The 12,474-nt window shown below is 37.5% G+C and overlaps 1 long non-coding RNA gene across 3 annotated transcripts in view; it reads left to right on the top strand.

Annotated features, from left to right (window-relative positions):
• Positions 1-12,474, top strand: part of LOC311434597 — a 276,505-nt gene that overhangs the window by 133,955 nt on the left and 130,076 nt on the right. For all 3 annotated transcript variants that reach the window (XR_014691585.1, XR_014691586.1, XR_014691587.1), the window contains exon 3: positions 3,753-3,829. This is a non-coding gene — a long non-coding RNA (uncharacterized lncRNA). The remainder of the gene's footprint in view (positions 1-3,752; positions 3,830-12,474) is intronic.

Below are 12,474 nucleotides of genomic sequence, written 5' to 3'. Positions count from 1 at the left end.
CAGGCGATCAGGCCCAGTCAGCATGGCTTTATGAAAGGCAGGTCATGCCTGACGAACCTGATCTCCTTCTATGACAGAGTGACGCGCTGGGTGGATGAGGGAAAGGCTGTGGATGTGGTCTACCTTGACTTCAGCAAGGCTTTTGACACCGTCTCCCACAGCATTCTCCTCAAGAAACTGGCTGCTCTTGGCTTGGACTGGCGCACGCTTCGTTGGGTTAGAAACTGGCTGGATAGCCGGGCCCAAAGAGTCGTGGTGAATGGAGCCAAGTCCAGTTGGAGGCCAGTCACTAGTGGCGTCCCCCAGGGCTCGGTGCTGGGGCCGGTCCTCTTTAATATCTTCATCGATGATCTGGACGAGGGCATCGAGTGCACCCTCAGTAAGTTCGCAGATGACACCAAGTTAGGTGCGTGTGTCGATCTGCTTGAGGGTAGGAAAGCTCTGCAGGAGGATCTGGATAGGCTGGACCGATGGGCTGAGGTCAACTGCATGAAGTTCAACAAGGCCAAGTGCCGGGTCCTGCACCTGGGGTGCAATAACCCCAAGCAGAGCTACAGGCTGGGAGAGGAATGGTTGGAAAGCTGCCAGGCAGAGAAGGACCTGGGAGTGATGGTGGATAGTCGGCTGAATATGAGCCAGCAGTGTGCTCAGGTGGCCAAGAAGGCCAACGGCATCCTGGCTTGTATTAGGAACAGCGTGACCAGCAGGGCTAGGGAGGTGATCGTCCCCCTGTACTCAGCTCTGGTGAGGCCGCACCTCGAGTACTGTGTTCAGTTTTGGGCCCCTCGCTACAAGAAGGACATGGAGGTGCTTGAGCGGGTGCAGAGAAGGGCGACGAAGCTGGTGAGGGGCCTGGAGAACAAGTCCTACGAGGAGCAGCTGAGGGAGCTGGGCTTGTTCAGCCTGGAGAAGAGGAGGCTCAGGGGCGACCTTATCGCTCTTTTTAGGTACCTCAAGGGAGGCTGTAGCGAGGTGGGGGTTGGTCTGTTCTCCCACGTGCCTGGTGACAGGACGAGGGGGAATGGGCTTAAGTTGAGCCAGGGGAGTTTTAGGTTAGATGTTAGGAAGAACTTCTTCACTGAAAGGGCTGTGAGGCATTGGAACAGGCTGCCCAGGGAAGTGGTGGAGTCACCATCCCTGGAAGTCTTCAAAAGACGCTTAGATGTAGAGCTTAGGGATATGGTTTAGTGGAGGGCTGTTAGCGTTAGGTTGGAGGTTGGACTCGATGACCTTGAGGTCTCTTCCAACCTAGAAAATTCTGTGATTCTGTGAAATTCTGTGAAATATATTCATATGGAAAATATGAAGGACACATCATCTTGGGTGGATGACCTTCAGCAGACCTTGCTAGCGCTCTTCCTCCACTAGCCAGGTTTTCAGATTACTTGACAGTATTGACAGTTCCACAAACATGAGTTTAATACCTTATGAGCTGTATGTGGTTTAAGAACAAAAAAATTGACCATTTCAGTTAAGCACGTAGGTATTACTGTATACAGGTATGTGCACAGGTTTATGGAAATGCTAAAGGGCCTCCTGAATTTGCTTCTATAGATTCATACCTTCCATGGAACATTTATAAATCAATTTATATTACACATGCACACAGTTGTGTAAAGGAGCAAACAGGTGTCAAAATAGCAATAAATGTCATAATTATGTATAGACTAATAAAGTACCAGATTTTAGGGAAGACTTTGACATTTTGAGAAGTTATTCTTTAGAACAGAAGGAATATTATAACTCCTCACCTTGTGCTAGAAGAACAGCAGTTGAATCCAGGTCTCCAATTAAATTGGTAAATAAATAAATAAAAATTACCACCAACTTCCAGTCATGAAGGAGCTTTCCTTCCTAAGAATGTTTGTATTAACCAGCTCTCCAATATGCTTTTGAGATAGAATTTCAAGCTACCTTTGAATAAAAAAGTGGTTTCATAAGTAGTCCCTACTGTGGACTCTCTTGAACAACAAAAATTGCATCATGATAATTGTTCCAAATCAGTGTTACGTGAGGAAAGAACATGAAGGTAGATTTTCTTCTGCCTGAAGTACCTAAATTATCGATTTAACCCGGAACCCTCCCCAGTATCACAAAGTATCCTCGTAATACACCTGGCACAAAATACTTAACAGTTCAAGGTTTGCATACCAGTACCTATTTCTGATTGTGCAAATGTGGTCTTGGTTCATTTCCCAGAACTGGATATGAACCCAGGCCATAGTAGATAAAAAAAATATGCATAGCCTTGCATGCTACATGATAAGTATTTACTGCTATCAACTCCTGTGTAAAGAGAGTGAATTGTGGATTGCCTTATGCATGTTGCAGTCTTAGGTAAAATAATAAAATAAAATACTGGCCATTTGAGCTGAAAGAGATGAAAACATTATACCAGTTGAGCTGAATACACTCAGTTGTCTCTTGTTTACTGAGGATTCTTCAGATTCTTCATTGCAATTCTAATGGTCTGGATTTCCCTGTTACAGTTTATAGCAAGGAACTTTTTGTAATCACTTCTGACAATGCTCTGGTAGAAAGGGTCAATTTTCAGCCACCACCTTTTGGGAGCTCTCCAAATTTGTCTTCATGGATTCGGGTCTTGTCAGGGATGACAATTTTCAGTGCACTGGTGAAGACGGATCATTGTTGGTCAGAACTGGTCTTTATAATACACTAGTTAAAATGGCATCAACTCTTTAGTTTGTGCTGGTATCATAGCAAGCCTGATGATAAAACATTTTCTACTGTGAATATTCTTTTTTTTTTTTTTTTTTTTTCCCCAATTGGAACATAATGTGAAATTAAAACTAAATTCTTGAGTTATTTTCTAGTGTTCTCCTATCAACTAGTAAAACTCTGTGAAACTGACTTTATAGAAATTTCATTAGTTTTATAGAAAACTAATTTATTTTATAATTTATTTTATAGAAATTTCATGGGAGTAAGAAAGGAAATAAATATTTTTAATGTGGAATGGATAAAATTGTGAGGGGAACTACAGCAGAGATATAATACACAGTATGACTTCTAACCTTCCAATTTTTTAAAAAAGAATTCAACTTAGCAAAGACTTAAAAAGAATCCATGTAGTTGATTTTATCTCAGCTCTAAATTAATGTCTTAGCATGAGAGACCAGGTTTTAGCTCACATCTGTGTTTTAAAGGATCTGTATATCTCACCTAAGAGCAACTGCATTTGAGTAAATTAGTGTTTTACAAACATCCAGAGGCCTGATTTTACATGAATATAAATTCTGTTTAACTATATTAACAAGACTTGCTTTCATAGGTGTAAAATGAAGTCAGCTGTGCTAATCACCACTCCCCTGTGAAGGTTAAAATGTAGCTGAAAGCAAAGAAATTGATATGGTTTAGCCAGAAACTGAATCTGGCATGCGTTGCAATCTGAAATGATGTGCTTACCCTGCTTGGTCTTACAGAAGACTATTTTTTTTAGAGATCCTTAATTCACTTAAATGAAATTCATTTTTTTAAATTTAATATTATTTTTTTTTATTTAAGAGTTTAATTTTAAATTTTTTGAGTTAAAATGAGTTAAGCTTTAGAAAACTAGAGCTGCTGTCTCAAAATAAGGTTCTTTAAATTTATTCAGGAGTGTAAACTGTGATTTTAATTTTTAATCACTCTTTTGTTTCATGAAATACATGTATACCCAGTGCTTCACGAGTATTTGTAACAAGTTATGTAACTTTACATTATTATTTAATTTTGTATTCCTTTACTTTCAGGTAAATTGGAACCACTATTGCAGATTTCAGTTTGCCTAAAATAATTTTCTCTGCTGGATGGAACAGATTATTACAAGGTAATTTAAAACATATATAGAAAATGGGGAAAAGTTGTTTACAGCAAATGTATTTGTTAACCCTGTGATAATTGCCCACAGTGTTTTGAAGATATAAACATAAATATGCCATATGAATTTATGCATGAATTTCATCTAAGAATATCTCAGACTTGTCCTAATAGCTAGCAATACATTTTCTAAAGAAAATTGTTATCTGGGAGTAAATTGCATGTTGGCTTCATATTTCTTTCTGCAGTCAGTAGTATATCTCTAGCTGCTCTTTCTTCTTTCTGCTTTTTCCTTTCTAAGCAAACACATTTAACAGCTGTGGAAACAAACAGGGCATACTTGGCAAAAGTAGGGACCAGATGCCAAACTCTGAAATGCTTGTTCTAACAGCAGCATGTGGGTCTGTTGCTAACTCCTTGGTGTCACCTCTGCTGGCTCCTTTTCCAGTTTCGCTACTGGCAAGCAACAGAGGTGCATCTGGAGATGTTGTTAGGGTCATGCAGCTGTGGGGCTGTCTTGGCTCCTGAGCCCATATTTCTCTTTTAATTTAAATGTGATTTTTGCATGCAATAACATTAATAAGTTGAACATAACTAACACAGTTTTCATGGATGGAGGGTGGGAATTGTTCAACAATTATTCAAATAAGTTTTTGTTTTGTTTTGTTTCAGTAAGTAGGTGTTGTCTGTGATTAATTACTGCCTCCAATTTGGGGGAGATTTGGTCCCTATTCAATAGGGTGCTAAAATGCCAGTAGACACCTATCTGGCACTGCTGACAAGCTCTGAGAATCAGAAGCACTTAGGTTAAATTGCTTCTGGCCATGAGATAGGATTGCATCAGCATATGGGGGAGGAAGAAAATGGGTGGGTTACATGAGTTCTGCTTTGACCAGGTTTACCATTGTTTTTGCTTGAAGTCACCCTAAGTCACCCTAAACAGAAATGGAGAGCAACTAAGTCCAAATGCTGTTAATAGCCTGTAAACTAAATCCGGTGTCCCAGGGAGAAAGAGAAAAGAGGAAGGTGAATGGAGGAGAAAAGGTTATACCAGCTGAATCATGCTGGGGATCATAGCCTTGGCAAAGGCAGGAGTCTAAATTCAGATCATGCTGCTCTATATTTATAATCACGTATAAATGGAAATTCAGACCTTTATGGCTTCAGTATCTTGCTGTCATTTACTACTGCTATGTGAGTAATACTATACCTGATTTGGATTTTAATCATCCTTCTCTGTCCAGTGCTTATTTTCTGATTGTGATTTTATTATTGTTCCAGAAGTTTCTTTAGGTTCAAAGTTCATTGAGTATTACTCTTTCATTTGTAGGTCAGCTTTTTATAGTTAGTCCATGTTGTTCAATAGGCCACACAGCAACTTCCATGCTGTGTGATTGCGCACACCACCAACCATCAGTGGCAGTCCAGACTTCACCAAAACTTCAAGCTATTGAAGCTATTGCATAAACATAACATTGAGTAGGGGCAGTATAGTAAGGACCTACCTCTATACTGGCAAGGGGTATAAGCTGAGTTGCATATGCTATTTAATGGTGAAGCCTGAAAGCATGCCTTCCCTTGTGGTTTAGGATAAAGTCCTAAACAAACCATGGTAAGAGAGTGAATATACAGCGTACGTGCTTCATGTGGGTGAGAAGTTGAATGTATTTGCTGGGATTTAAGAAGGACAGTGAAAGGAGTCAGCAGAAGAGAACCGTGTAGTGCTGGGTTAGAGTAGGTTGAGTACGCAATGGTCATGGTTAATTGGCAACGTAGAGGCTGTCATTAGAGAGGAAGTGAAATGAAGACCACCAGCCTTCCCTTACAGTTCACACAACAAGCAATCACCAGAAATTGTTGTAATAGGTGATCCATACCTGTCAGAAAGGTTTGTCAGCAGCCAAAAGTTTTTCCATATTTGTTTCCACTATGCCAAATTTTCGTAACATTGCAATGTTCTTTTTGTTGTTGTTAGTGGAAATGTGATTATTTTTTTTCCAGATGCAATTGTTTGAAATGTCAATTTTATTAAAAAACTAGTACTCCTTAAAATCAAAAATGAAAAAACAGTTACCTCACAGTTAACTTTGATGTATGTTAATATTATAATAGAATTCTAGTAATTCTTGTAGAGCAGGCAGAGTTAACATTGTTCTTTTCAGTAGATATTTGTAGTCATTTCAATTAATTATTATGCCTAACATTTTTTTTCTTATGGCCAGATAGTATAATACAATTTTACTTAGGCAGCACAGTTTTGTAATGCATTATTGAATGTTTTAGCCCATTCTGCATATTTTCCCTATAAAAGGAAGGCACATGATTCTCATATATTGTTTATGACATGCATCAGCAAGCTACTAAAAAGCAAAGAAGTGAGTTGCTGTAGGACTTAATATGTCCATTTGCTGTCATTATAGTACTATTAAAGTAAGTGTTGATTTACAGTGCATATGGAACCAAGTTACATCTATAACTTGTTCCCTGCACTGGAGTAATGAATACAGGGACTGAGTCATCTGAGACATACCAGCTTATTCAGGACTGAGTGACTGAAAACAAACAAGCAAAAACAAATGACAACAAAAGCCCCCATGCTACTGTTTTTCTGAACTCTGAAACTGTGATGGATAATCAACACATTATTCAAAATATATTTATTTGTAACTTTTCCTTAATATTATTTCAGTTACAAAGCCTTATACTTTTCTAAGGCTTCATTACAGAAAAGAGCGTGACCTATATTTAAATGAGAAAATCCCCTGCCTAAAATAATAGAAAATGTAGCTGATAGGCATCTCAAGAGATTCTGTCATCCATTCTCCCCTACAAACACACTGTCAGCTTCACCCAGATAATTTAGATATCAGAATCCTGGGGAAACTTTGTCATTCATTTATTTTCCTCACCAACTTGCCCCATTCAAAAGAAATGTCTTGAAATTATATGTAATACATTATATATGTAATATATATATAAAATCAGACTTGCGTGTGTGTGTGAAAGTTGGAAGATCTCTTTCATGTGTTTTTAGAGAAATTATTTATCAAGTTCAGTTCTGTTTAGGTATGGGGACTGATCGACAAAGGGAACACTCTTGAAAAAACAAACAAACAAACAAAAAAACAGACATAGATAGTATCCACCCTGAAAATTTTATAATGAAAACAGACAGGGCATATATAATGTAGGGGAAAAGGATGTACTGCATACATAGTACAGTACACTACGTATAGCTTAGAAATTCAGAGAGCAGAAAATAGAAAAGTGAGGAAAATGGAAATTAAACAGGTGAAATGATAATAAGAAATGGACAAAAAGGAAAGTAGGCAGGGTAAGATGCTGCGTAGGCAGTAGAATTTTAAACAAGATTGAAGCCAGTCAGGGAAGGACTGAAACAAATCAGAACTGCTGAAAAAAAATGTAGACACTCTTTGAAAATTAATTAGTGGGCATGGTGCTATATAACATGCTGTATAACTTCTAAATTATAGAGAACACTCTTCAAAGTAATGCTATTTTCACAGGACTTCTAAGTATGTTCTGATTGCCCATATTAGGAATATTTCTGTTGTGATGATACACCTTGATTTCAGATAAATATATTTTAAGAAAAATTATAGAAGGAGGGAAATACTTTTTCAGGAAAAAAAAAAAAGTATTGTATTACTAGAAAATAGATAGTTCTTACTCAAGTTGCAGAGCTGTTCAGAATGAAGCAACTATGTATATGATGTGAGTTAATTAACATTGTTCAAGTTGCCATAACTTCAACACAGATTTATGTGAAAGTAAATAGAAAATAGTTCAGTCATCACTGAAAGATATACATCAATGATAAGCCAGTACACAGTTAGGTAATTTGTATATCTTGGTTTTGTTTGTATGATCTGGCACATTCTTTTTTTTTTTTTTTTTTTTTTAAATATTATTCATCTCAGTGAATAATATTGCTTGGTTTCATAAATAATATATTCTTTATGAAATTAATAAAGAACTGTTTCTGTTTGATTGCCAGTCAGTTAAGTGAACTGTTCTCTGAGTGGGCTGAAGAACCAGCATGTACGATTGGGTCTTCACACTGCTGTGACAAATGCACTGGAAAAAGTCATTGCAGTTATAAAGATTTTATTATTCATAAAGGCACACACATTTTAATTTGGCTTTGGAAATACCTTTTAATTTTTTGAGAGTTCTAGACTTGTGTTCACCTTTTTATAATCACAGTTGTAACAGAATGAACCTTGACATTTATGCAGTCGATTTTTTTCAGAATTCAAAAAGATACACAATGAATGAAGGAACGATGAACACATATTCACAAGGAATACAGTCTACAAGCATTTTAAGAATTGTGTTTCAAATACAAAATGTGCTGAAAGTGCACAGTGGGGTCCTCAATGCACAAATGGATCATTTGTATACAGACTTATCAATTCTCATATAGCCAATGAATTGTGTAGTCAGCAAACATTTTGAAGATATAGATGAGAATAAAGAGATATTGTAAAGTTCTCAGCATTTGTCATTATCATGACAATAAACCTGTACACCATGGCAAATAGGCATATAGCAATTTGCAAATAGGAGTGATTGAAATTACTGAATGGTTAGGAATCATACACTAAGGAATGCAGACAGCAAGAGCAGATGGGGTGGATGTGAAGCCAATTGTATTTAAGAACAGAGAGCAGTTAGAAAGATATCTTAGAAACTGTCTAACAACAATACAGAAATAAAGAGCAAAACTCATAACAAAATGTTAAATCTGGCAACATCCTTGCCTATGAATGGAAAGAAGCAAAAGTGTGCAACATAATGCCATATGTTACTTAAGGCTAACAGTTTGGGACCAGTGTGCATCACATGCCAGTGTCATGTTCATCCAGCTAGTCACATCCTCTTGTGATATATTTTGTGCCTTGGAGGAGGAATGTGGCAGCTTACCCTTCCTTTCTAACATTCCCAGTAGCCTTTCTTCCATATGGTTACTGTAGGAACCAGAAATAATGCATATGCATACAAATATAGTTTTCAAATTGCAAAGCAGAATTATTTTGATGCCCATGTGAAGGTAATCTGCGTGAAAAGAGAGGGATAAAAATATGTTTTTATTTACATCACTTATCTTTTTGGCAATAACCTTTATTTGTTTTGTTTTGTGTTGTTTTTAAAATAAGTCCTCTTAGTGATCTCACAGTATCATCTATGTCAACATATAGAACAAATTAAGCTAATGCTTGTTTCTCTTCTACCTGGAAAAGTGAGAATTTTCATGTGCCAAAGACAAGGCATTCTTAATGTTTCATTCAGGTCTTGTTTCTTCAAAACCAAATCAGAAACAGGCATATTCTGTAGTCTTTTTCTCATCAGGAGGCACTAATTAAGTCTTTTTCCTTCACTGTTTTAATGAAACCAGCAGATCTGGGAGATTGGTCCTACTCTGTCAAACTTGGTTAAAATTAGCCAACAAGCTCAAAGTTAGACTGAGGGATTGAAGGACAAACAGACACTTGTATATCCCAGAGGTGAAAGAGATAAATGCAAACATCTTCATCAGAGAAATCTTGTTTTCCTAGGAAATCAAGCTAAAAAGACTGTTCACTCAGTGGTGTAAGACACTATTCATCTCTGTGGAGATTTTTAAAATTTAATTTTGCCCAATATGAAGTCAATCATGCCACACAGTCCTTCAGTTTTGTGAAGTGAGGACAATTAACTATTGAAGAAATCAGTGTGGCTTCTAGTTGTCATTACTGGTGAGATGCAGGCAGAAGCTATCCAAAAGGGGCAGAAGAAAGACTAGACACAGTTAAATCAGACACCACTTCTAGAAAATAATACAAGCTGTGCTATCCAAGAAGCTCAGCTTTGTGATCGCATTAGCCTGTACTGGCTGTTACAGTGAACACCTGTCTCTAACCCAGCTTGTTTACCATTTAGGGCCATAGATTTTCTTTTAAGAATATGATATGATATGGGTAATGCGCAAAATGCTATTTCTCTTTCAGAGTCCTTCAGTGAAAGTATATTCTGCATGCTTTGGTAGAAAATGTTGAGGAAAATTTTAGTCCGGATCTGCAAATACTATCCAGTGCTAGAACATTTAATGGAAGAACCCTGAATATATTTAGTGGGAGTATTCTAATTTTCTGTTTTCCATACTCCTTTTATTCACCACAGTGAGGCAGGTGGGTGGTAAGACACAGGCTCCATCCACTCTGGTGGTCCATAGTCCCGTGTCTGTCTTCTGCCTTACATTTATTAAAACTGTTCAAATTAATTACCAACTGGAAATTCAGATGGGTACGACAACTGCTGCTCATAGAAAAGTACACAAGGAAAACAGAAGCTCTAAGGTAATGAACTGGCATTTCGATAATTGTAGGGCAGTGTGAACAACCACTCAAAGTCCTTGATGGAAATTCAGAAATTTCTGAGGGATTTTCTAAAGTAAGAGAGTTAGAAAAATTGTAGGGACAGTATCACCTTGTGCTTAAACAGGGGCAAAAGGAACACTTAATGAGGATTATCATTAGAGGCCAAGACTGTTTTATGTGACTAATATTAGTTTCAAAGGTGATCAGTGGAAATGTTTCAAACTAATGTCTAAAAGTAGGTCTTACTGTGGTAACCAGTAATGAACTAGTTAGTACTGTAGACAGATATGTAGACAGTAATTGAAACATTTAGGAAGGCTTGGTTGATTTCCAACAAACAGGAAAAAACAGTGTTATTCAAAATTCTGGTCACAACAGTAGACACTTTGGGTAAATTAAAAATATTGATCAAAAATCAGTTATGGGGTTGATAGAGAAAATAGAAAAATTAGCAATTTGCAAATTAATGTCATGTAAATCATTTCTGTACACAGTTTTTCCTTTGATTCTTATTACTTCTAAGAGGATGCAAGTCTATACATTTCTGACATGCTCTGTTACAGTCGTGTTCCTCCAAAGATAGGGTAAAGCTGGAAAAAATGCAAAAATAAATAAAAACTCACTAAAAATTAACTGGTTTGGAGTATGCAAAATCAGAGAATGGTACAGACATCTATAGAAATGAATCTTTCTTTAGTCTCATACTTCTACGCTACCTACTGAAGACTGCTAGTATACTGAAAGTTTTTCAGTTGGGAATTTAGGCTGAGACTCTTACTGTTAATATGTTCATACGTGGGAAACACTGCTATCACTAATGAGATTTTTTTATTTTTAAATAAGGTTTTTGATGGTTTACAAAATATGACATTTTCTTTTTAGCTTTTTTCCTCTTCCTCTTCCTCTTTTTTTTCTATAGAGCTTTTTTTCCTTCCATACCTATGCAGTATGAAAGGCAAATGAGGATGAGGGAAATAAGAGGAGAGCTGAACCTAAGGTAGGTTCAAACCTACAAACAAATGAAAACAACCTTCATGTCTTTTCAAATTTTCCAAGTGCCCTTCTCCTTTAAGTTTCAACAAACATGGAAGTACCAAAAGCTTGCACATACGGGTCATAATGTTGAAAAAGATGCACTAGTTTCAGGTTTTGCATCTTCTGTGTCTTTCCTCTTCCAAAATGTTTCTTTTCTAAGAGTATCTAGTATTCTAAGAGTATCTATTTACTATTTATACCTTCAAATTGCAAAGCCCAGTGAACTGGAGGTGGCATGGCTGGAGCAAGCAAGATATGGATTATGATCCTTAACTCCTTTGCACTCCCCTTTGGAGAGAGAATTTTATAACCAGATCCAGCTTTGAGATGGATCTGCCTACCCTCTATCCTTATAGTCTCCCCAGAACACTGTGAGTCTGTGTAAATTAGAAGACAAACTGTGTCATGGTAAAGTTTTACACAGAGAGACCCGTATAGAAGACACTCCATTTTATCTGTCCCTGTCCATTGTGTGTTTGTAAGTGTGAGGCATTTTATTCTTAGACTGGCAGTAATTTTTAGTAGCTCAGAGCTATGTCATCCCTCTCCACGTCCTTAAGAGTAGTTTTTCTCCTCCCCTCAGGTCTGAGGGCTGGCTCATGACTATTCCTACCTGTAGACCCCTACTCTTCTTTTTGATTGCTAATGCTGCTCCCTCCTTTTCAAGCTTTTTTGGTACCTCCACAAGCTTTTCCCAACCCCTCCATGATCAATTGCTCCATGATAAGAGGAGAATAATCCCTTTTCCTCCAAAAGCTTCCACCTTCTTGCAAGAACTTGCCTCCCTGCTTTCAACATTTCAGTTTTATCCAAATAACAAGGTAGCAGGGTATGCCAGGAGCAAACAAAACCTCGGCCTTGCTTGTTGCGGTAACAACAATGAGCAGCCTCTTGGCTCGGGAGAAGGGCACTTGTGCCTGGCCTCACTGCTGGTGAGAAAAGGACAAGGACATCTCTTCCTGGACAAAGCTATGTAATATTCAGGCCCTGGCCACTTATAAGCTAACAGGTTTTCCTCTAAATGTCATGCTCCAAAACAAGGAAAGTAGCTAAGTCTTACAGTGCTAGAAATAATAAGAACACTGTCAGGTGATCACAGTAAGAAATCACACCTGCTTTATGTGTTTTACAAAAACATTCAAGTTTAGTTTATATGTATATAAGGAAAAAAGAAAAGCCCTTGACAACTGATAAGTACAAAATCACTTGTTCTTTCCTTTCTCACACTTTATTAAAAATG

This window comes from Aythya ferina (assembly GCF_964211825.1).
Source record: "Aythya ferina genome assembly, chromosome: 1".
NCBI lineage: Eukaryota > Metazoa > Chordata > Aves > Anseriformes > Anatidae > Aythya > Aythya ferina.
The sequence above is the reverse complement of the archived record's forward strand: the minus strand, read 5'-3'. Positions and strand labels throughout refer to the sequence as shown.